The 26,785-nt window shown below is 37.2% G+C and overlaps 1 long non-coding RNA gene across 1 annotated transcript in view; it reads left to right on the top strand.

Moving 5' to 3' along the window:
• Positions 1-519: 519 nt before the first annotated feature.
• The window catches only part of LOC144318000 (uncharacterized), a 68,820-nt gene continuing 42,554 nt past the window's right edge, over positions 520-26,785 (top strand). The window contains exons 1-5 of the long non-coding RNA XR_013383862.1: positions 520-1,652; positions 6,480-6,676; positions 9,097-9,218; positions 23,529-23,642; positions 26,322-26,500. This is a non-coding gene — a long non-coding RNA (uncharacterized LOC144318000). The remainder of the gene's footprint in view (positions 1,653-6,479; positions 6,677-9,096; positions 9,219-23,528; positions 23,643-26,321; positions 26,501-26,785) is intronic.

Raw genomic sequence — 26,785 nt, 5'->3', positions numbered from 1 at the left:
GTTAAAAGCCCCATTTATAGTAATTTCAAAAACCTCCTACTCTCCCTTTTCCCCACATTTAGTTGAGGGGGGGGAAACAAACTTGAAAGCTGACTTTTTTTTTTTTTTTTTTTTAGAATTTGGCTTCTTCTAAAAATGTGGTTCTTTAGATAAAGAAGAAGAGTGATTATGAGAGTTTAAATAAAGAATGAAGTACTTTATCACAGCTTTGGAAAGAGTTCCTAACACACTACCTGCATGTATAATTATTAACTATACTTTTCCTGGCCTCATCTCTCCCCTCCTGCTGTTCTTCCGTCAGCCAGAATACAGATTACAGTCGGGCCCCCTAGGAAAATGTCAGCCACTATCATGCCACAACTCTCACGATTCACAAAGTAAAATACTTAGGGAAAGAGGAAAGCCAGCTTATCACACAGACATTGTTTTTTGTTTTTTTTTTTTTTCTATTTGAAGGGCCAGGGACTTTGAGCTCCCAAACCCATCAGAACAGGTTTTTAGTTATTTAGCTAATTTGCCTCGGATTACAGCATGTGGCCTGTGCCATGAGCTGGACCTCCTGAAAATGGCTGACTTGTGTGTGAGAAACCTGTGGGTATTGGCCTCATTCTCCTCGTATTGACATGTAATAAAGGTCTCTATTACAAAGTCATCTTAATACAGGGAAAAAAACACAACCCATCATGAAATGTACTTTCTGTGTGTGCTCATGAGCGAGCCTGTGAGTGTGTGCAGGTGTTTCCATGTGTGGGTAAATACAACGAGGCCAGTCTGTATGTGTCAATGAGAACTACTAAAAATGACCAAAAATAGAAAAAGTAGTGGCTCAGGCACTCAGCTAAAGGAGACATCTCTTGGGTTTAATTTGCCTAAAGAGGGAAAAAAATACATGATTTCCCAGGCCTTGAGGAAAGAAGGACTTTGTATCTAGTTTGCTTTTGGAGAGTGTGATAACGAGGTAGTGAAAAAAAGATAGTGCCTAGTTCCAGGTAAGAGGCCATAATATGAAACCAGGAAGGGCTGGATTCAGATTTTTGTAGGACTGAAGGCTTATTCATCTTGGGAGGGTCCTTCCTCAGAAAAACTATCTGAAATTACAGATATGAAGTTAGGCAGAAAACCTCAGAAAAGGCCTATAACCCAAGGGGTACCGACCTTAAGCTTCATTATCTTCGCTAGAGATTTTTCTGCAGCCTGGAAAACAAGAAATCTCTTGAAGGCGAAGGAAAGAATTCATGAGAAAATGTCACTGTTGGAGCTGCAGAACCTTCATTTATCTCACGAATAGCGGTGGTCACCAATCAGGCAAGAACTGAATGTTAAATTTGTATAATTCGCAGTACTTCAAAATTGATATGCATGGTTCCCAGAAATCAAGAAATGTTTGAACTGATGTTTAGTAACCTAATAACCTCTATATTTCATACCAACACCTCTTTTATCATTTCAGGATAATCTCTGATTAACAGCCAGAAATAGGCTAAGGTAACAGATGCTCAAATCTCAGCATCTTAGCCCAACCCAGTTCATTTCTCACTGAAACTACATGTCCAGTGGGACTGAGGAAGATGCCACCATTTTATAGCTTCAGCATCTGTTACACATCGCCTCCAAGTCTGTTATAGCAAGAAAGAGAGCGTCGTGGAAAGAAGGTAGTCCAACAGCTCTTGAGGGCCTTGGCTCCGAAACTGATACATGTCACATCTGCTTACAGCATTTTTCCCCCAGAACTTTTCACATGGATTTGCCTAACACAGGGGCTTTGGGAAATGCTGGGGAGCAGATAAAATGTTCTGAGTACTCACATGGCCATACCCACCTCTTCAGTATGGGTACTCTAAAGAGAGTACAACAATCACAAGGAGAATTCCTTCCTAATCTTTATACAGACATGAAAGCTTAAGGTCTAAACTATATATATTTCATAATTAACATGATGATTGATACACAGCGAGCCCATAAATGTGTTTGTTGAGTAAAAAAATCGAATAAAGAAATAAATGGAGTACAGACCATTCACAATGATTCTAATTCCTGTAAGAAGTAAAAAGCAAGCATGTGTTCCTAAAATATCCAGCAAGAAAGCCCTAATATAATAACTTAACTCTGTGCTTTTCTTTGCCTTCTGTACCTTTTTTTCAGGTCTGGTCTGATTATGACTTTTCCTAACTCAAATCATTTGTGATTCAAAAATCTTATATTGTGCCCAGTCAGCCAAGTTTAATAAAAAACTTGAACTCAGAATCCTTACTAGAATTGATGTAATATTAAAAAAAATTGATCTTGAGAAATTTAATGTAAAGAAGAGTAATGTTGGGCCCATGTCAACTATACATCTACATGGCATTTGCCTCAGAAAGAGCTAAGCAAATAGGAGTTTTCATTAGAGAAATTTATTTAGAAAGGAATTTTCTAATTCTAATGAATATGATTGCATGACTACTTTATTAATGATATTTATTTGGATTGATATGTAGATTTATTCATCTCTTATGACTATTATTTAAATGCTTTTTCTCATGACATGTTTTCTCATTTGTAATATTATCAATATCATTTATTTATCAAATGATTTTACAAGTTACTGCCATCTTAAATGAATTGATTTCTTCTAGAATATATTTTGTATGATGATTTACATTACATAGCTTATTGCATTACAAACTGTTTGAGGGACATTTTCTCTCTTACCTACCACTGGCTGAGGTCTGGTACTATCCTAAAATATTGTGTATGGAAAATCCCTCCCACATCACCATTTTTACTACTGCTTTCCAAAGAATTATAAAATCCAGCAGGGTTCACCTGATTTTTGCCTTTTCCTTCCTCCTATAAATTACAGACAATATCCTTGTTCTGAAGTACTAGCTTCCCTTTGAGAAAACTAGCTTACACCCTTATTTCATGGTGTCTGAGCCCATCACCAACTAAGAGCCTTGGGGATCCATTTCCACTAATGGACTCTGTACTCCCCAGTGTAGTTAATTTCACCCTTCTGGTCAGAAAGAGTTAATGTCCTTTGCTACCAGGGTGTAACATATACAATGGGAAGAAGATGATAACCTGTGTTTTTCCAAAATGGACATCTTTACAAGTCATTAACAATTTTATCTTCCAGAAGTTTCCTCTATTTTTTTTTTCTTCCAGAAACTTTAAACTTATACAATATGAAACCATCACTCTTTGGAAAGGGCATTTCAACAGATTTGATTTTCTTATATATTTTTGCCTTTCGCACAACTTGATGAGTTGCTTCATTAATCTCTTGGTCTCCCTGCCTCTCCTCCATCTGGCATCACTAGCAGATGGAAGCAGAATTGCTCAGATATAAAGGGACAGACTCCAACTACAAATATATCACAAAGATAGCAAACAAAGATACTTTGTGATTATTGGATGGTAAAAATTACATAAACTCCATCTATTATTTAATATAAGTGTTATTAAATGTGGGCTTTCGCAATCTACACTTGTGGTATATAAACTGTGTACATAACTGCTTATATAAACTATAACCTAGTGATCGTGATACATAAACTATGACTTAGTGATTGTAATTTGTATATTTATTCACCAAATATTTGTTAAATACTTACTATAGGCCATGAAATTAACTAGGGATAAAATGAAGTACAAAATAAGATACTCTCTGTTCTCAAAAATATATAAACAATAGTTTCCAGGATACCAAGAGTATTCAGTATACACATAAAAAATACTTAGGGTAGAAGGTTTACATACATGTGCTGTGCTGCTGTTGCCTAACCTTCCCACATAAAACCTCCATAAAAGCTTGAAGGCAAACTTTACCCAACTTTACTTAGTATGTATTAGAGCCAACCCATAGCAATCAGTCGGTCAACCCATTTTTCAAGAAACAAATCTTTACCGAGCTCCCACTATACACAATATATTGTGCTTGGCCTCTGATCAATGCAAAGAATTGTAAGGCAGTTCCTCTTTTTCACTCAAGGAATTAAACAGAACATGGTACCAGAGGGGAGGTGCATGGGGCAATGTGTAAATAGTTAATGAGAACCAAGGAGTGCATTTGTGACGAGCACTGGGTGATGTATGGGACAGGTGAATCACTCTATTATATACCCGAGACTAATATAACACTGTATGTTGACTATCTTGGAATTGAAATTAAAAAAAAAAAAAGAAATAAGAAAAAAAAATTTGGTCAGATACAAAATGCACATGAGATGGTAAATACAATACTAGAGAACATGTGCTGCATCCAACCCAACTGATTCATACAGAAATGTATACGGGCCATCCCTATTTGGAAGTTCGGTAAGGACCTCACTCTACCACAAAATGCACACTCATCTCATCCTCCATCCCACCAAGGCTACTCTTCCCTATTCCTTCTGTGTAAGGCAGACACCAAGGCATCATTCCGGATCCCACTACTCCACTGTCCCCCTTTTTCCCCTTCATCTAAAAATCAATAAACTCCACTTGAAATAAATTCCACTTGAAATATTTAAAATCTATTTCTTAAACCGAAGTCCTTCTTGCTGTCACGAGTTCAAACTCTTGTCATCTTTCACCTGGATATATTGCAATGAGGCTGCTTCAGGCCTCCTTCCAGCCTTTCTGTCTCCACCCCTAAAGCACACTGAGCTTTCGAAACATGAACCCAGACCCGTTTCGCTAAAAAATCAAACCTAATGCCTCCCTGCTGCCTTCAGATGAAAATCCAAGCAACTTCATGTGCCACAGAAAGCCCCTTAAGATTTAATTTCTCCTCCTGCCCCCAACCTCATCCCCATCTGGCATTTATTACTCTGTGTTCCAGCCACACACGGCCGTTCTGAAGATGGTGCCACTTTTGCCTACAACGCTCTGCCTGTCCCCCCCCCCCCAACACCTACTGCTTTGGTTTACTCATATTCATAATTAAGAGACTGCACTTGGCCACGTGCAGTCTCTTTGGAAAACCGTGTTTCTCACTCCACCCTTCTAATTCCCTTCTGAATGTGGTGTCCCTCCCATATGTGCGTCTGGCCCTATACATAGCTGTCATTATTTCTTAGTACATAGTGATCTATTTGCCTATTGACTTTCTTCCATAGGCTCTAAGTTTCATGAGGTTAGAGACCTACCCTTTCATCATTTTCTAATCAGCAACCCACACAGTGCACTTGGTAGACATTCGTTAAATTGAATCAATACGTAGCATAAATAGGAGAGAACGCAATTAGCTTAAAAGATCTATTGGAAATAAAACCAGGTAAGAAGCAAATGACCCAGCAAACGTTGTCCATCAGACACAGAAGCTGCTCAATTAATGCTAGCTCCCTTTCCCTGGAATTGTCTCTTGAAAATTGATTGCAATCACCATAAGTAAAGGGAGGAAAAGGAGTTTTATAAATTGGGGGTCGTATCAGCTTCAGCTTCAAAAAATATTTGGGGAGTAAAGGGAGTTTAGTACTTAAAGAATGTGAGTTGTGGAGGAAGGGAAGACCTGCATGGAACAGCTGGGTGACTGGGCAACCAGTCATCGACTCCTGCAGCCAGAAGCACAGGTGGGGATGCGGGGCCGTGGCCAAGTGCAGGGAGCTGCAGCAGCTGGGGGCCCTGGGGGTTAGTTGATAACATGCACTTCAGCACAGGGAGAAAGATTAGAAGAAAAAGGGAGAAGATAATAATAATTGGCTGAGGTCAGACAGCAGATACAGGCAATGCAGCAAGGAGACAGGTTCAGAAAACTGGATTGAACAGGTGAAGTAGGCTTGGGAGACTGGGTGTGGAAACAGGAAAAGTTTGGAGTCGGGAGTTAGAACATTTAGTTTTAAAAGTTCAGTTCTGCCTTTAGTAGCTATATGACCTGATTAAGTGCTTAATTTTCTAAGCCTCAGTCACTTCATGTGGAAAATGGGGATAAATCCTGCAGGTAGTGTCCTAAGGATCAAATGAAATAATGTGTATAAATAATGTTCCAGGGCTTATTAAGCCTTCTGTAAAATTTAAGTACAATGTTATCATTATAGATGGTTGGGTCTCTCAGGGCCCCTTTGGTATCTGTTGTTCTTAGGTTATTAGGCACGGAATCACAGTGAACTTTTTTTTGAGAGAGAAAGAGAGCGAGCACAAGCAGGGGGTGGAGGCACCCCCTCCTCCAAGAGGGGGAGAGAGAGAATCTTAAGCAGGCTTCACACCTGCCGATCGAAGTCGATGCAGGGCTTGATCTCATGACCCTGAGATCATGACTTGAGCTGAAATCAAGGGTCCGGCACTAACCAACTGAGCTCCCCCCGCCCTGGGAGGCCCCGCAATGAACATATTTTTGAACAAAGGAATGGAGGCTTCTCTCTATGTATCAGTCTAGCATGTAAGTATATTGCCCTTTAAATATCTGTAATCTGCTCCTCTGGTGTATCTTATGCTGAGAGAAGTGTGTTATATGATTTTCATTAGATTGTATTTTCACTGAAGACCGAAATAGTATCCATCGTCCTACTTTCCAGGGTACCTGATGTAATCTAATGCTGTGCACACAGTTGACAACTGACCAATGTCGTCAACAGCAGCAACTGTATCAGCTTGTCTCATACAACCTATAAGTCTCTCAAACTGCAAATGAACAGAGAGAGAGAAAGAGAGAGAGAGAAAGGCATTTTCTGTCTGAAATGAATTGACCAACCATGAAAAATAGCTAAAACAGGTAAGCAAAATGAAATAAATTATATCAATTCATGTGTGAAAAGGCAGCACTTGAATAAACATAAAAATAACTTGTATTGTTCACTTTTAACTTTAAATGGCGAGGCTAGAAATTATCATAAGAACATTTTTCAGGGGATCCCTGGGTGGCTCAGCAGTTTAGTGCCTGCCTTGGGCCCAGGGCGTGATCCTGGGGTCCCGGGATCAAGTCCTGTATTGGGCTCCCCGCATGGAGCCTGCTTCTCCCTCTGCCTGTGTCTCTGCCTCTCTCTGTGTCGCTCATGAATAAATAAGTAGTCTTTAATTAAAAAAAAAAAACAACATTTTTCAGATGAACTTGTCCTACTTGAAATCATAAAAAAATATCTATGGAAATTTTCATTTTCAGATCACAGTGCATTTTTCAAATAGTTAAGAAAATCAACAATGTTATTGCTAAATCTTCAAGTTTCAGATAATGACCAGTTTTCTGACCAATTGTTTTCTCTCCATTGTGTGCAAAACTAGATCATAAAAAGAGGCTTTATTTGTCTTGAACTTTCAGTATCATTGGCCAAATATCCAAGAGGCTTTAACCCAGAATTCCAAGTATTTCCAAATGAAAATGTGTAGGCATATTTAAAATGGAAACCAACAGCACAGTGGCATATAGATTTAATTTTTTTTCCCTCAGTATCAATGTCGTGAAAAAAGTTTTCTGTAAGTACAGAATTGATTTGTTTGAACGTCGCGCAAAAATAGAGAAAGGAGAGGTGGGACTCTCAAGCTATCAATCATGAGAGCAACTAAAAATCAGATTAGTCACTAGCAGAACTACTGCATCATACACATTTTATCTATTTGTTCCTTCATTAAGTGAGTAAATATGAGCATATAACTATGATTCTTTTTTGTTCATTTCTGGTCTTAATTGTAGTCAACGGATTTTAACCCCGGTATGTCATCATTGAACCAATAGACTAGCAGCTCTTATAGATTTAATTTACCTATTTAGAGGATGGGACCATCTATATTGGAGGCAAGTAAATAAAGAGGGAATGAAATTACTTTCCAGGAAAGCACCAAAAAGGAGATATACCAGGACTATATTATTAAGTGTCTACTGAATCAGATGAATGGGTTAAAAGAAAAAAAAAAAAAAAGCTAGCTAAAACAGGTAAGCAAAATGAAATAAATTATATCAATTCATGTGTGAAAAGGCAGCACAAACAAAAAATGTTTTTAAACTGAATCTTAGTATCTAACCACTTTAAAAATACTTTTAAAATTAAAATAAAGCAACGCATGTAGGCCATAGCTTTCATGGCATGTTCTCTCCACAGCAGGTGATGGGGGCCTGACACTACAGGTGAGGCTCTCTAATAACTGTATGGAATGTGACTTCCAACAAACATATTTCTGCTCATCAGACCTCTTATCTCCCTTTGTCTCTGAAAATTGCAACTCAGAATTGAATTAAAAGTGAAATTTCATAAAAGTTTTGAAGATTAACCACCATTAAGAATGGGAGCATAATAGAATCGTTGATAAGATTATGGGTTCAAATCCTGAGCCCAGCCTCCAGCACCTCACAAAAAGGTCTCATGTGTCTTCCCAGAGTTTAAAAATGTACCAGTATAAAACCTATCTTTGAATGACAATAATTGAACTAGCATCCTCATTTATAAGATAATTAGAGTGTTCTTCATAGAATCATTAGGAGACGTCAATGCTCTACTCAGGGTCTGCTACACAGTAAGCACTTAATTAATGGGAGTTGTTATTGTTATGCTGAGGGTGGTGGATCTTCTTTATCATGGCACCCAGATTTCTAATTTTTAAAAAAAATATATTTTATTTATTTATTCATGAGAGACACACAGAGAGAGGGGTGGTGGGGCAGAGACACAGGCAGAGGGAGAAGCAGGCTCCATGCAGGGATCCCAACGTGGGACTCGATCCCAGGTCTCCAGGATCATGCCCCGGGCTGAGCCACCCGGGCTGCCTCCAGATTTTTCTTAAAGAAAGGAGCAAACAAAAAAAAAAAAAAAAAAGAAAGGAGCAAACAGTACTGTTCCCTGAGATTCACTTGACTAATTGTCACTACTACTTCGCATGTATACTCATTACCAGTGGGCTCATTTGTTGAAGTATGATTCATACATGTAATACTGTTCCATTTACGGGGCTCAGGATTCCTACTGATACAAAGGCTAATCAGAAGAGTGGCAGGTTTCTATCATTTATCATAAACAAAACCTCATATCCTGAGGGTAGTATTGATTCAGCCTATTGAACAAGGAGATATAAAATGGAAGCTTTTGAAATCAGTAGAATTTGAACTTCATGTCCCCAAAGTAATAGCCCTATAACCACCGTGATCCACTAGAGAAAGCCCAGCTCTAGAGGCTCCTTGGGACCATTGTTTTCATGTCATTATAGGACCTGCTCCTGGAAGGTGTGTTGAGAGGACTTTCTTCAGGGCAAGGCATTATTGTAGGCACGAGGCAAGCTGTTCACTCAGCCGTTGCTGTCCGTTCCTGGTCCCGGGAAGTCATCTGGAGGTATGCCTTTCACCGCAGTAATTCAGATAATGTGCTATCTTCAATGTCTTTGACCTAACCTTCTGTTTGTTAGTTATTATTTTTTTATTGTTATTTATTTTAATTTCAGTATAGTTAACATACAGTTTTATCTTCATTTCAGGTGAAACTAATCACTACACTATAGTGATTCAACAATGATATACATTACTCAGAGCTCATCATGATGAGTGTGCTCTTTAATCCCCAACACTTATTTGCCCCCCCCAACACCCCCCCACCCCCGACCGCTGGTAACCATTAGTTTGTTCTCTATGGTTAGGAGTTTGTTCCTTGGTTTGTTTCTCTCTTTCCTTTTGTTTGTTTTGTTTCTTAAAGTCCACATATAAGTGAAATTATATGGTATTTGTCTTTCTCTAGCTCACTTTTTTGGCCTAGCATTATACTCTCTAGTTCCATACGTGTTGCAAATGGCAATATTTCATTCCTTTTAATGACTGGATAATGATCTGTGGTAAACGTATACCATATCATCTTCATCCATTCATCTGTTGATGGACACTTTGCTTCCATAATTTGGCTTTTGAAAATAATGCTACCATCAACAGGGGTGTGTGTATCCCTTTGAATTAGGGTTTCTTTATTCTTTGAGTAAATACCCAATAGTGTGATTACTGGATTGTAGGGTAATTCTATTTTTAATTTTTTTGAGGAGAATCCATACTGTTTTCCACAGTGGCTGCACCAGTTTGTATTCCCACCAACAGTGCACAAGGGTTCCTTTTTCTCCACATCCTCAGCAACACCTATTATTTCTTGTGTTTTTGATTTTAGTCATTCTAACAGGTGTGAGGTGATACCTCATTATAGTTTTGATTTACATTTCCCTGATGATGAGTGATGTTGAGCATCTTTTTATGTGTCTGTTGACCATCTGGATGTTTTTCTCTGGAGAAATAAATGTCCATGTCTTCTGCCCATTTTTAACTAGATTATTATTATTATTTTATTCTTTAATTGTATCAGTTCTTTTTACATTTTGGGCACTAACTCTTTATCAGATATGTCATTTGCAAATATCTTATCCCATTCTGAAGGTTGCCTTTTAGTTTTGTTGATTGTTTCTGTCACTGTGAAGAAGCTTTTTATTTTGATATAGTTCCAGTAGTTTATTTTTGCTTTTGTTTTCCTTGCCTCAGGAGACATATCCAGAAAAATGTTGTTATGGCCCATGTCAAAGAGGTTATTGCCTGTGTTCTCCTAGGATTCTAATAGTTTTGGTCCCATATTTAGGTCTTTAATCCATTTTGTTTATTTTTGTGTCTGGTATAAGAAATTGGTGCAGTTTCATTCTTTTGCATGTTGCTGTCCAGTTTTCCCAACACCATTTTTTGAAAAGATTGTCTTTTCCCCATTGCATATTCTTCCATCTTTCATTGAAGATTAATTGACCATTATGATTATGGGTTTGTTTCCAGGCTTTTAATTCCATTTTATTGACGTATGTGTTTATTGTTGTGCCAGTACCATACTGTTTTGATGACTAAAGCTTTGTAATATAACTTGAAGCCCAGAATTGTGATGGCTCCATCATTTTTTTCTTTTTCAAGTCTGCTGTGGCTGTTCAGGGTCTTTTGTGGTTCCACACACATTTTAGGATTCTTTGGTCTAGCTCTGTGAAAAATGCTGTTGGTATTTTGATAGGGTTTGTATTAAATCTGTAGATCACTTTGGAGAGTAGAGACATTTGAACAATAGTCGTTCTTCCAATCCATAAGCATGGGATGTCTTTCCCCCTTTAATCTTATACGAAAATGAAATAGCAGAAATTTATTCTCTGATATTCCTAAAACTTATCAGTACCACTCTTTGGCGGCAACACTTTCTCCTTGTTATTATAGTTATTTGTAAACGACTTGACATCCCTTTATTGTATGACCACATTTTATCATCACAAAGTATACTACACACACAAAAGTATATGTGAAGTGTGTTAGCTTACACACAGCATATACTCAATAAATTTTATTTCCTCAGAGGATACTTCCTTCTCTGTCAGGTCCTCGTTTTCTGTTTTCATTTCATGCTTTATTTCCTGACGGACTTTTTACAATGTTAACTAATCAACTAACTAATTAATTATAGCAATTTATTTAATATATATTTTCCTAATAGATTCATGAGGACAGTTATTGTACCTGCATTACGGACCACTATTTTTGCACCCAGCATAGCATCAATAGGCACCAGAGGCTAGTTTCTACATGGATGAAAGATGCTGAACCAATTTCTTCCTCCTTTCACAGTTACAAAACTCATATTTTATTCTGTTGCCCCATAAGGCTAGTTTGTTTATCCTCTGTTTATGTCTCATAATACGTTAGACCTCCGTGTGGGTACATTACTTACACCCAACAGGACAAATCTGGGCCTGCATTTTCTCCAATGGAACAATCCTCTTATTGCCCTCTCTGTCTCATAAAGGAGTATTTTGAGAGTTAATCATGCAGTTAACACATTTTCCAGAGTCCTTGTTTCTGTTTTTCTCCCTCAGTACTCACCTTTTGGTCATTTTCCTGATCATTAATACTAGAAGTGTACTTGCTTTGCGAAATGTGTTGGTAGAGGTTTAGCAAGGGAGTGATTTATGTTATCTCTGCTATTTCCTACACTCTGCTATGTTAGTCAAGAATTGAGTATGTATCTGAGAGAATGATCCCAAATGATATTTATATCATGAGTTTTCCTCGTGGCAAACTCAGGCTAAATTAAAAAGCAACTAAACACAACCATAAGAGATGTTTAATTCATCTAGTTAGATTAGTATTTTTCTGGCTGTTATTGTCATAGCTCTATTGGAAACCGAAATCTGAGGAACGGTACCAGACCATTTCAACTGGTCTTAAGGGTTAACTTGCTTCAAACTTATGAACAACTTGCTTGCTGACCTAGTTCCCTCAGCCTGCAGCAGAACTAACATACTTTCCTTGAGATTTACAGAACATGGGCCTTGAGAAGAGAGGGACCAAACTTTCCCAGACTGTATTTGAAAATAGCTGCCATGGATGTCGGCAAGTATGTTGAGAAGCATGTCAACACGTGACTAACCGCCTGGGCACCTGCTTCTCTTACACACAGCCCCCTTCCCTTTTTCCATTCCTTCCCCTTTAAAACTCTCTGGCTTTGCCTGGAAGGGGAAGAGATGGCCTTTGAGACATTAGCCCATCATCTTGCCAGCTTCCCGAATAAAGCACTTCCCTTTCTCATCATCACTTCTCTTTTGAGTATTGATTTTTAAGCGGTGAGCTGCTAAACTGAGGTCAGAATCAGTTTTGTTTCAGGTAACAAACTATATATTTTGAGGAACAAATATTTAACTTTAGTTAAGCGTATAAAGTGATATTAGATAGCAAGTTGTCCAGAATTCTTCAGAAGTTTACAGTTTATAAATAGAACGGAAATGTGTATATTATTGATATTATAAGTCACCTTAAATGAAATCAGCCTCCTCTCCATCCCACCAAAAATTGAAAAACAGGCTTTCTATTTACTGTGGAGAGTCAAAACCAGAAATGTATCCCCGTAGAAACTTTAGTTTCTCCAAATAAGAGTTTCGTTATCTTTGTTATCTTTCTACATGATGCAGACAACTGGCTTGTCCCTAAGCAATCATGTTGTAATCAGTCAATAGCGACAGTAAACAAGGGTCCCACTGTCTCTCCAATATTTCACTCCTCCAATAAAATGATTTGCAGAGTTAGTTTAATGGAGTGCTGTCACCAGATTAATGGCCTGGCTTTGAAACCATGTCACTCCTTGACTGGACATGTTTTTGATAGGTGTCCTGGCATATATAGTTCCAAGAAAGAACCCATTAGCCCGCAACAATGTTGTATTTCTCCGAAGCATTCAAAATTTGCACTTTGTGGTAATAAGCCAAATTATCATATTTGTGCTTCTTTATTTTACAAAAAAAAATGTATTAGCTTTTTGCTTTGTTTTGCTTTTATTCTTGCAAGGTGACCTAATGGGTTGTGGAAAGCTATGCAGCTTTATGATTCCTGTTTGACAAGGTAGAGTCATAAGATCCTTTAAAGTGCAGTATTTTTCTCTCCTCTTTTTTATTTTTATTTTTTTTATTTTTCACACTTTCCTTTCCAATAAGGGGCATCCGTGTGTGTGTGTGTGTGTGAGAGAGAGAGAGAGAGAGAGAGAGAGAATTAACTTGATGTGCAAAACAAAGGAGCTTATTTTATGCACAAAGACCTACTTCACTTCTGTACCTTCCTTAGTATCTCAGAATACCTGTTGCCTTTTACATGTTTTCTTTGTGTGTCAAACATTTCTATGTTCTGAAGCAAAGCAGAGAAGTATTTCTGGTGCCCGGAAGCTTTGCCCTTCAAGGGAGACATCTGCTTTAGTCATGCATCTTTAGTGTCCAAGCCTTTTAAGTCTGGCCACCTTATAATGAGGTGCTTTGGGGGCATCAGCAGCTAACTGTATTGGGATGGAATCCAACATAAATTTACCTTACATAAAATGTTACTTGTTTTGTAACTGATAAGAACAATATTCTAGCGTATTAAGATTTGTGAAACTTATTTCCTAAAATGAGTTTAGGGTGATGCCTGGGTGGCTCAGATGGTTAAGCATCTGCCTCCAGCTCTGGTCATGATCTCCAGGTCCTGGGATCAGGTCCCCTGCTCAGCGGGGAGTCTGCTTCTCCCTCTCCCTCTGCCTTTGCCCCCCACCCGTGTTCTCTCTCTCTCTCTTTCTCAAATAAACAAAACCTTTAAACAAAGTAAAGCAAAATAAAAAAAAATAAAATGGACTTGGGGGACAGTTCCATTCACAGAAATTCAGTATCAGGAGTAACCAAACAAGTATCTTTCTCTGAATAATTTGATTTTACTAACTTAGCCATTCAGAAAAATCTTGCCAAGTACTTACTGTATGCGAGGAGGGCATTCCTGGGTGCTAAGAGTAGAACAGTGAACAAGACAATATATGATGCTGGCCCTGAAGGAATTTAAAGAGTAGTAGAGTCTCTCATGTTCTGTCTCCCTTTCTGATACTTCCCACTCATTTTTTCTCCTTTCCCCTTTATTCCTTTTCACTATTTTTTATATTCCCCAAAAGAACATGAGAGACTTCTAACTTTGGGAAACGAACTAGGGGTGGTAGAAAGGGAGGTGGGCGGGGGGGTGGGGGTGACTGGGTGATGGGCACTTGATGGGATGGACTGAGGGGGGCACTTGATGGGATGAGCACTGGGTGTTATTCTATATGTTGGCAAATTGAACACCAATAAAAAATAAATTTATAAAAAAATAAAGAGTAGTGGAGGAGACAGGGATACACGGGTAATTACAATAGAGTGCTAAGTGCTATCGGAAGAGTTAAGTACTGAATGCTGTGGCAATACTTGATGGTGGTGGAGGGCAGCACCTAATCTAGCCTTTGGAAATTCAGGAAAGTTTTATACTAGGATTAAGGGCTCAGTTGAGTTAGCCACAGGAAGTAAGGGATGATATAGAAAGCATATTCTGGGCAGAAACAAAAGTAAGAGCGATGACCTAAATAAAAGGCAGAGAAAACAGGGCAAATTCAAAGAATTGAAATTCATTTAATTAAGGGCCTGAAAGGCATTATCAGAACATGAGACCTTATCCTGAGAGAGCAGTTGCAGGACAATACAGGGCTTTAAGGAGAGAAGGGACACAATTAAATGGGGGATTTAGAAAGATTATCTTGGGTCTAAAGTGGAGAATGGGTTTGAGTGGGATAAGATTGGAGGCAAGAAGCCCATTAGGAGGTTGTTGAAACAATGCAGGCAGAAGATAGTGAGGCTGGGTGTTAGGTAACGGAATAGGGCATGACTAGGGTGGACAGTTGAAGAGATATTGTGTCAACTTAATTTTGGGATTTCTGGGCTCCACTACTATGAAACAAAACAACACAGTTTTTTGGGCCTCCCCATTTGTGATCCTTTGTCACGGCAGCCCCAGAAAGCCAATACAAGTAGGAAAAGGAAGATTCCAGCCAGACACAGATGCAAATTTGCTAGCTAGTGGAGCTGTTCAGAAGGGAAAGGCCACGCTGGTCTTGCACAGGCAAATGTTTCCCATTAACTGGACCATCCTACCACATGAAGTGAGTCCAACGTTTCAGTGTCCTGTCTGTCCCTGTTTACTGTTTTTTTTTTTTTTTTTTCATTGATTTATGGGAATGAAGCTGAGTTAAATAGCTGGACCTTGATTCCAAAGCAGAGCACTGATTGGCTAGCTCTCCTAACTCTCCAACACAGGACTCTTGCATTTGATACTGCCTCCTCCACTCATGCCTTATCTTTTTCCTTATCCCCTTTGCTCAACCTAAGCTCTGAGATGTTTTTGCTTACCTGTATTAACTTAGATCGGTAATGTCAGTATCTTTCCTTTTGTTTTGGGTTTATTTTCCCTCCACCAAATGCTCTGTATTCTTCTGTCAATGAATTGAAGCCATCTGAAAGCAGATTGGTGAGTGAAACTGGAAGGTGAGGCTACCTTGGAAGCAACTCTTTCTTTCTTTCTTTCTTTCTTTCTTTCTTTCTTTCTTTCTTTCTTTCTTTCTTTCTTTCTTTCTTTCTTCTTTCTTTCCTTTTTTTTAATTGAAGAGGTCTTGCCATCTGTTTGAAGCCAATAACAGAAGGAGTTACTGTTACCTGATAATTGCAAATATCTTTCTATATCCTTATACTTTAGAAATTATTTTGAGGTATGAAGTATACAAAAGATGCATACATCCAAAGTCTACAGCTTGATAATCTTTGCTTGTATACTCACATATGTGCTCCCATGTAACCACAGCTCAGATAAAGATGGAGAGCATTTTTTTTTTTTTGTAATTCAGAAGGCTTCCTCATGCCCCTTCTCAAATGCTATTCCCTTTAAGAATAATGATTATTTTAATTTCTATCTTCATAAATCTATTTTGCCTTTTGTTGAATTTGCATATTAATTTTAATCATACAAGTTTTATTCTTTCAAGTCTGACTTCATTCCTACAGAATTATTTTATAAAATTTATCAATATTCTTGTTATATTACTATTTTGTCCTTTCCTGTTGCTGTGAGATATTCCTTTGACTATGAACATTGGGTTTTCAGATTTTTTTGCTATAATGAATAGAGCTGCTATGAACATTCTTTTTTTTTTTTTTTTATGAACATTCTTATACATGTATTTTGTGAAACATTTCTGTTGGGTATAGACCCACAGAAGTAGAATTTTGGGCCATAAAATACACATACATCTAGATTATTTATATATTACCACTTTCTTAAATTGCTCCAATTATAGTTTCCCAACAATGTAGAAGAGTTCTAGTTGTGCCATAAAACTAACACTGTAGGTATTATCAGTCTTTTAAATTTTGCCCATTCTGGTGGCTGTGTAGTGATTTAACTGCGGTTTTAATTTGCATCCATCTGATGATATGTCCATATAATTTAGGTTTGTCTCTTGCAAATACCTAAATTATTTCATTCCAATATAACACATTTTATTTACTACTTTCATCCACTTACATTTATTGTGATTATTGAAATATATAGATATTTCTACTGTCTTATTTTATTCCTTGCAGGCAAATGGTAACCCCTCCCCCCCCAAAAAAAGTTAAGGTAGCCATATTAATATTTGTACAGTGAAGAATTAATTTATCTAAAGAGAAGACTGGCTTTTGTTCTGGCTCCTGGGATGTAGCTTCCAAACCTTTGGAGTTTCTCAAGTAATTAGAATGTCTTCGATATACTCATGGGCCCTCTAGACCACATGTGATAGTTTATGCTAATGAGGTGACTTAGGAAAGAGCTAATTATGCTGGAAAGGCCAATCATGAGACTTAAAGATGGAAGCTCTGAGCTAAATGATATCAGCCTGACCTCAAGAGGGAAGGAGTAGCTGGAGATTGAATCACAATTGCCTACAAAGTTAAACACTAATAAAAACTCGGGACACTGAAACTCAGTGAGCTTCCCTTATTGGTAGTACTCTGAGTATTGTCATACTTTGATGATGAAAGGTGGACGGACACCTCATGTTTGGAAATCTCTTCGATTTTGCCCTATGCATCTTTTAACTTATATCCTATTGCTATAATAAAATGTAATTTTATTTTACTTATTTATTTTTATTTTATTTTATTTTATTTTATTTTATTTTATTTTATTTTATTTTTAGAGAGGGAGAGGGAAGAGGGAGAGAGAATCTTAAGCAGGCTCCATACCCAGGGTGGAGCCAGATTTTTGGCTCAATCTTACAATGCTGGGATCATGACTTGATAAGAGTCAGACATGACTGACTTACTCACCCAGGTGCCTGAAAACTGTAACTTTAACTATAGCACATTCAAAGAGTCCTGTGAGTCTGATGAGAAATGGAACTTGAGGGTGATATGAGAATACTCAAACCAGTCAGGTGGCCAGAGTGAAAGTAGCCCTCAGGACTCCTGAATTTATGGCTAGTGTCTGAAGTAAGGGCAAAGCTGTCTTGTGGAAAGGCTGTGCCTTTAACCTGTGAACTTTGGCTACTTCAGGTAGTATCAAATCATACACTTTCTTAAAGTATAAACAGTATAGTAAAAATGGCCTAAAATATAGGAAACAAAAACTGCCAAAATAAGATAAGTTTTTAAGTCATTATTATATTGGGAAATATTAATGTACCTCTACTAACTGATGGATCAGAGAAAAAAAATTGCGATATAGAAAATATGAACAACTATTAACTATTTTGATTCATCTATCTATTTAGCATCCAATAACTAGAAAATGCACATTTTCAAGCATACAAGAAACCATAAAAATGGACCATGAAGAAAGTCTCAACAAATTTCAAAGACAATGGTATTATAACATGAAAAACAGACTGTGCCCTTTATTCTGTAGAATGTACATTTTTATCTGAGTTCCTTTCTCAAGTAGGAGGCATGTGGTACACTAAATGAAACTGCTTGAGGCAATGGCATCTCCTTCTAATACAGGTAATTGTGGGAGCTGTGAAGAGTCAGGAAGCTGTTGAAGTTTGGCTCATGTGGCCTGTCAGCTTGATACTGGGAGTTCATCATCAGTGTGCACATGTATGTGCGTGTGTGATTGTGTGTCTGTGCATGTGACTTGCTGTCCAAAGTGTTCTTACTCTCAGCTCCAATGCCTCAGTTTGTCTATATCTTTTCCTTGACTCTCTATCTCTTAACCTTCTTGTGAGGCTGCTGGCATAGCTGTGTCAGTAATTAATCATGGAAAGTCTCATCAATGATGCTGAACAGAATAATGAATCTCAATATGCACAAATGTATAATATTAACATATAGCTTGAGGGTATTGTTCTTTAATTGTCTTTCTTTAACAGAGGTATAATTTGTTTCAAGACTGCTTCAACCGGTCTTAGAGTGATTCAAAAAATTTAATTGCAGGATGAAATCCATTTGAAGATTGAAAAATGAAAAAATGATTCTAGGACCATGACAAAAATCTTGAGAACCTCACTTTTATTTAAAAAAAAAAAAAAAAAAAAAAAAAAAAAAAGGCCTCCGACTAGGATTTGCTGTTGTTTTTTTAACCTATAAATTCTATATAATACTTCATACCAGTATTTCTAAAAATTTAACCTATATACGTGTTACCCAACAATCTTGTTAAAATGCAGATTATCTTTAAGTGGGTCTGGGGGAAGCTTCAGATTTTGCACTTCTTACAAGCTCCTACCTGTACCTGGGACTGCTGGCTTGCAGACCACACTTTGTGTATTAAAGCTCTATACTAGAGTGAACTGTGCTCTCCTATTCAATTTATGCAGTGTTAGGCTCCCTTAGGTGTTTAACCCTGAATCATTTAAAAATATTTTGGTAACTAAATTTCTTTTGAGGAAATCTGAGACAAATGAATATTTAAACTTGGTGCGTCAATAAATAATGCTTATGGAACATAAATATTTGCTTTTAGGTCTTCTACATATGAGAAGACCATCTTCTCAATGAATATATTCACATACTTCTGTAGAACGAAAGAGCCATTTGTCTTAACTTGATTTTGCAGTGCCTACCAGTAGATGGCAGTAGGTATTCAATATTTTGGGAAAAGCATTAAAAAGAGTAGCCCTAACATCCAGGAAGTCTTTCTTTTAGTGCTCCCCAAACCCCAAGACAGAATCCAGAACTCTTATTTGCAAAATCATCTTTATTTGATATTGGTTCTAAATATTTGCCTTTATTCCACGTGAATGTTAACAAATATTTTCTTTTCAGGGCATCAGAAAACCACACCTATCAGGTCAGATGAGAAAAATAAAGTTAGGAATCTCGTCTGTAGAGATTTATTTCACATTTGTGTATTGAGTGTATAGGGGGGAGTAATTCTCTTTTAAAGCAGGTATCAAATAAAAAAGAACAAATCTGGAAGTAAGTAAGAAGAGATTCTTGGAAACACTATTATAATAAGAAAAAAAAAAAGAAAAGGTCTGTTTTAATAGAGGCACAGAGACCATTGCAATTGACCTAAGATCTATAAGCATTCCGAGATGAGACAGAAAGTGTTGCTCTTTCACAGGGAGGAGTAAACAAGGTTGAAAAGAAACAAATGTGGGGAAGTGGGGTGAAAGGGTGGGATTGGAGAGTAGATCAGAGTGTTTTACCTCGAGGCTCCTATTTTCAGGCAGAACTGTTGAGCTTTATGCTGGCTCCCGGAAGGGAAAGCCAAAGTTCAGGTGCTGAGGGGAAGGAGGGAAGTTTAACCTTATTTTGATTTATAAACATTCTGTTCCGATTGATCAGTGAAGACAAGCAATTCAGCTAATCATTAATACACCAAAAAAAAAAAAAAAAGAAATTTGGAGGGTTTTTTGTCTGGCTCTGTCAAGGAGAGCATCTATGAGTCTTTACCTAACTCATATGGGGGACGTTGTTTGTGTTCACTAAAGCCCAGAAAGCAAGATAATGGGTTTCAGGTTTTTTTCAGTTGCTTTTTTGTTATTACTGTTTTGTTTTGTTTTGTTTTGTTTTTGTAATTGCTCTTTTCCAGGACCACTAAGTTTTGGTGAAGTTCACCATTGTCATAGATAAAAATCTTATAAAAGACTGGAAAAAATGGGCAAAGGATTTATGTTGATAGTAATTTAGTCTATAAATATTTATTGGGAATTCAAGCAAGGGTAGGTGTGGGCTCTTGTCATGAAAGAGCCACAAGCTATAATTTTAAAAAGCTCCCCATGGACCTTGAAGGGCATTTGATAATTATCCAGGCGATTTGGAAAAATGGTATGATATATTTCCTAAATAATCTAGGTTAATAAAGGTTTGTTGGATAAATGAATGAATTCTACATTAAACATATCATTACATATTTACATATTTGGTCTAGATTAAATAAGACTTGACCTAAGAGTTAATTTTCCCAAATATTTCACCGTTCCTTAGAAAATCTTCTCAGGCATTGTCACTAATGTGTAAATGTCTTTCAGGGTGCACATACTTTAAAGTTTATATACTCTAATTATTCTCTCTCTAGAGGCACTATGATGATTTATACCTTTTTCTTTTCCCTTTTTAAGAAAAAAAAAATATTTATTTATTTTAGAGAGAGATGGTGGGGAGAGAGGAGAGAGGAGAATTTCAAGCTGACTCTGGGCTGAGTGCAGAGCCCCATGTAGAGCTCGATCTCACAACTCTGAGGTCATAATTTGAGCCAAAACCAAGAGTCGGTTGCTTACCTGAGTCACCCAGGCACCCCTGATTTATACATTTTTCACTTAAAAACCCAAGGCTTATGTACATAAACTGAAATAACGACAGAATATTTAAAGTCCTGTCCCTAATATCAGAATATTGAAAAGAACCTTCCCTGCCATCTACTTATGAAGGAGTAGAATGGAGAGAAGAATGGAGGTCTGGGAATTGTCATTTATATCTAGACACTTGGTATATGTTTCTTCATAACAAACACTGAGCAATTTTGTAGGATAACTGGGTTCTGGTAAAGTTCTATAACAAAATTCTTAAATACTTAAGTTAGTGTCCCAAGCTCATCTAACTATGGGAAAACAAACAAACAAACCCCACAAGGGTGGCCGAGGGAGCTTTGAGTAAATTCATTTAATCAAAATTTGTTATTGAATAATTGCTCTGCTCCTGGAATAGGGCTATGTGCTAGGAAGTGGAAAGCTGAACAAAAAGCGGTCCCTGCCCTTGAATATTTGCCACCTAAAGGAACCAAGTGATGAAAGTACCATAATGGCATTTTGAGTACAGGATGAGCAACAGAGAGGAGTGGTCAGTTCTACAGAGGAGGGAAGTGGCTGTCAAGAAAGACTGTGGCAGAGATGACTAGCTGTTCTCCAAAATATTGAATCCCTACTTTCATAGCATGAAGTTGGTCCTGGGAGAGGAGTCTTCAGGCAACAACTGCTTTTTTCCATCCTTTTTGTGCCCAGATGAGGCCATGTGTTCTCACCAATAAGTTTGCCCTTATTAACAGTGAACAGAAGTAATGTGTGCCACTTCTGGACTGGGTTTCTCCACTTTTCTTGCTTTTACTGACTAGAAGCAGGGAACTCTATGGCCCCACTGGGTAATGAAGTCACTAGATGGATGAAACCTAGGTCCCTGAATTATAGTGTGGAAAAAAGGCACCTGCCAATAGGAATATTGTTATATAGGTAAAAAATAGTATAATATTATTTTAAGCCATCGAAACTTGGAGATATACTTGCTTTTGCAGTTACTATGACCCTAATGACTCCTGAATTGTGTCATGACAAGTTGATTTAAATGGGCCAAAAAATTTTAAATCACAATGAATCTTATATATCTCTCCATGTTTTTAAATTTTACATAGCAAGACATATATATATATACCGACAAGAGACCCAGGGACACATAGCTAAATAGTGATGAACTTAGGTCTAGAATCCTAGGCTTTCCCATTATAATGTCCTTCAGTGTGTGTGTGTGTGTGTGTGTGTGTGAGAGAGAGAGAGAGAGAGAGAGAGATAACTTTTTTATATAACACTTACAAAAATCACTCAATTTAACTGTTTAAAATGGATTTCAAGCCTATTTATCTGTATTGAATGCTCGGAAAACAAGTGGTACTAGTCATGTTTTTTCCTATAATCACCTTATTATAGTTGAAGACAGCTATTTTTCATTCATATCTTGATTTCAAGCTAAGATGTGTAATTCCTTGAATTACTTCACATTTATCTTATCTGAATCCTCTTAAAATATATCCCGTGTCTCCTGTGTCTTTTCTGAAAGGAGGAGGTCCCAGAACCTGCTTAGTAGAGAGAATATTAGGCTAGAAATAAAAGTTATACTCAAACCTCTGAGGAATACCTTTTACCTGTGAGTCTCTGTAATAGTCTTAACCAATTTGCATTTCCAGAAACACGGTAGAATGGCACATCATGATCTCCTTGTTGATGGTAGGGACTGTATGACTAGTTTTATTCACTGGCTTGTAAGTGAAGCAACATGTGTTACTTCCAGGCCATAGCTATTATTTTCCAAGAACACTTTTTTCCTCTAGCCTGGAGATAAGCAATGTTCAAGACTGTGGCTATTCCATCACCCATCGTCTTTAAATGAAGGTGTGGATTCCCTCCCACCCCAGCTTTTGTTGTTTTAGGTCTTTTGATTTTGAGGTTATTACTGCAGCATAACCTAACCTATCCTGACTGAAATGACACCAACATTATCAGTGTGACCTTAAAAAATGCATTAAATCTCTTAGATTTCAAGCCTATAACTGGGAAATTAACTATTATTGGAGACTAAATTAGATAATGATTGTGAAAAATAATAGACTATGAGTCAGAAAGTCTGAGTTTGCTATTTACTCTGTCATTAATGTGTATAATTTGAGGAATTTATCTCTTGTCTCGTTTAATCACAAAATGTGTATTAAGCTTCTACTGTGACCAATGGCTAGAAGACAAAAATGGATTAAACATAGTTTAATAGTTCTTGCCCTCATAAGAGCTCACAGGATGCATAGAACAGACAGATGTAAAAATATATAGAAATATGTTAAGAGCTATAGTAGAAATAAGTGCAGGTTATTATTAGAAGCCTAGAGTAGACTATTAGCTAAATCTACAGGGGAGTAAGGAAAACCATCACAGAGAAGACATTTCAAGTTGAACCTTTTTATTTAAAAAGGTGGCATTTTTAGCAGGAGAATTGGCATTTGAAAAAATATGAAAATATTTTACATAAAAGGACAATCCTTTTTATTCCTTCTCTAACGTTGACATGTTCAACTCCTATTCTCTTTTCTTTTCTTTTCTGGACAGGAGCATGCAGTGATGCTTCCAATGTTTGTCAAGGTATCATAATGGCCCACTTTTTAAAAATCCAAGAAGCCTTTGGGCATTATCTGGGACTTAGACAAAGAAGGTAAAAAGAAGGTAAATTTGCTCTTTATTAAAATATTCGGCTCTACATACATTGTAGCCAGAGACTATATTGCAGGCTTTTTATATTACATGTAGAAAAAATTCTGCCTTCATTTCTAATATTCTTATAAAAGGCATCTGTGTGTATATGTATGCATGCTATCTCTTTAATTATTCTAGTTATCAACACTGCAAGAAGCCGGTTACATATATAAGACGTTTTGTAGTGATTCTTGTGTAGAATTAAGGGGTGAGCCCATAAATACTATCCTCATATCATTTTTCAATGCAGCTAGTACTGCAGTGGCAACACTATATAAGGGTTCAGGGTGTCCTGGAGTATCAGGTGGTACCTAGACATAGAATGAATGATGACCAGAGTTAGAGCTGGGAACCGTAGGGAAGCCCTTATCTCATGAAGCAGCAACAATCAATGGCATGACTCAGGATTAGGGCAAGGCCTTCTCACTGTCTCCAAATATACTAGAGGAAAAGAGGCTAATGTTCTGTTTATGATATGAAACTGCCTGTCATATTTGGGTAAAAACTAATATTTCTTTTTTTAAAAAAGATTTATCTATTTATTTCTCAGAGAAAGAGAGAGAGAGAGAGAGAAAGAATGAACACCCCAAGCAGGACCACACCCAGCACAGAGCCAGACATGGGGCTCGAGCTCATAAGCCAGACATCACAACCTGAACTGAAACCAATAATTGAACACTTAACCAATTGCTCTACCCAGGTGTCCCAGAAACTAATATTTCTGTGTGGCTATAGCACAGGATGGTAGACCAAAAACCTATATATAAAGCAGGAAAGGGAGCTGAAACATAAGAAAGGATGACACTGAAGAAAGCTAATGGGTTTGATGTTAATCCCACATGGTGGTGGGATGCTACTGAGAATTTTAAGTAAGGGAAATCATAATAAGATTTGCGTTTTGTAAAACAATCTCTAGCAAATGTGTTGAAAATGGATCAAAATCAAGAGTACATGACGGCCTAATGCAGATATAAACAAAATTTTTCTGTTGTAGCATCGGGAGTAGTATGTGTCTGCAGAGGTTGCACAGAAATATTTGTAGCATGAAAGAGTGAAGACAATGATGAGGACCTGAACTATGTCACTGGCTATGAGTTAGTGAGATGCTTAAGATGCAAAAATAAATGGCACTTGGATCACTGATTGGATATAGGATGAAAAGAAGAGGAATTGTAATATGACCTGGATTTCTGGTTTAGATGAATTCTGATGCCTTTAACTAAAAAGAGAAATCGTAGGGAAAATAATTTTGCCTAATTAGAGCTTAACTTCACCTAATTGGAGCTTCACTTCCTTATTTTTTAAATAAGGGAGATAAATAGGAAGTCTCTGAGTTGTCAAGTATCTCCAACAGTTTATGATTTGATGATTCTAAAACAATTGGTAAAAGAAAATAAACTGCTATGAAGGACGATATTATTGATGGAAATACTGGCTTCCAACAATGCAGTATCATAACAGGGGCCCAGTTAGTGCTGAATAAAGAAAGATGATTATTTGCAGGCCCTTGCTTGACCTTTTCTTTTTTAATACAGTCTAGTGTCTTGCCCAGTGTTTGTTTGTTTTCAGAGAGCATTATACAGCTTATACTTCTGCTTAGCTTTTGAGCTACTGTGAGCTCAGTCCATTTTGTCTTCTTTTCTTTATCCTGTAATGTCTTTCCTCATACTCTTTTTTTTTAAATCATTCAGTGCACACTTGTGTTTTGATCCTAATTTTTTTCCCATCTACTTTTTGTTAACTTTAAATTCTTTGCCTATTCTTAAGATGTTAGCGATTCTACATGACTTGGCGTCATCTGGAAATACAGTAGTTTTATTTTTAAATATGGCTTTGAAAACATTTATAAAGGTACAATATTCACCACTTCTGCAGTAACAATAAACAGAAACTAAAATAATAATGATAAAAAAATTTCCATTTACGGTAACCACAATGTAAAACACGTAGACTAACTTAAATAAGAAATGCATGTGATATTTTACTGAGAGGCATGAAAAAATTCTTGAATAAATGAAGCAATGTACCATATTTCTAGAGGATAAGTCTGAGTATTGTCAAAATGCCAGCTTGTCTAACCTTATATTGTAGGTTTAATGTAATTAAAATCAAGCTCCAACTAGAATTTATCCTGACAAAATTATCTAAAAATTCCTGTAGAACAATGCTCAAAAATAAAAAAGACAAAAGAAAAACATGAAACTTCTATTACAGTCATTAAAAAATATGTAATTTAAAAATATGTAACTAAACAAGAACATAAGGTGTCTTCCTTCGGGATCTCTAGAGGTGAGCATTCATGTACAAATGACCTATGAAGGGAATGTCTCTGGAGAAACCTGTAAGGAGAAGGGAAACGGGATAGAGAAAGGAGAGAAATAATGCAAGGATGTAGTTTAGATTATGTACTTTAGTGAGACAGTATTGCCTGACTCTAAGATGCAAAGTATTTCCTTTCAAAATGAGTTAATGGAATATCGCAGGAGGAGTTCTGTAATGGCTTCCAAGACCTCCACCAACTGATATACATTTCCTATATAATTCTCTCCCCTTGAGTGTGGGTGGTACCTGAGACTATGACGGGGCGATTACTCTCTTGTTATAAAGATTCTGCTTGTTTTGAAGAAGTAAAGATCAGTTTTGTGGCAGCTTAACCAGGACCTGACAGTGGCCCCCAGTTACTGAGAGTAGCCCGCAGCCAACAACCATCAAGAGATGGAGGTCTCAGTCCAGAAATTTCAGGAAACTGAATTCTTCCAACAACCTGGAAGAGGATTGCAAATTACAGATGAGAACACAGCTCCAGAGGATACTTTGCTGCTAGCCTGGTAAGACCCTAAGCTGAGGACCCATCCAACCATACTCAGACCTCTGACAAATGGAAACTGTGAAATAACAAATTTGTGTTGTTTTAACCCACTAAACTTATGCAGCAAGAGGAAATTAATATGTGATGTAAACTTAGGTATAACATCCTCCTTTAAGAAAGAGAACTATTAACTCAGAGTAGACTGGCTACTCGTACTAGTCCTCTTTATATCTGCAGTTTCAGATAGCAGAGGCTGCTAATGAATTTGTACCCAGAGAATATTTCATTCTTTAAATATTTTCCT

Source organism: Canis aureus, chromosome 8, assembly GCF_053574225.1.
Source record: "Canis aureus isolate CA01 chromosome 8, VMU_Caureus_v.1.0, whole genome shotgun sequence".
Lineage (NCBI taxonomy): Eukaryota > Metazoa > Chordata > Mammalia > Carnivora > Canidae > Canis > Canis aureus.
This window is presented reverse-complemented; position numbering and strand designations above follow the sequence as displayed.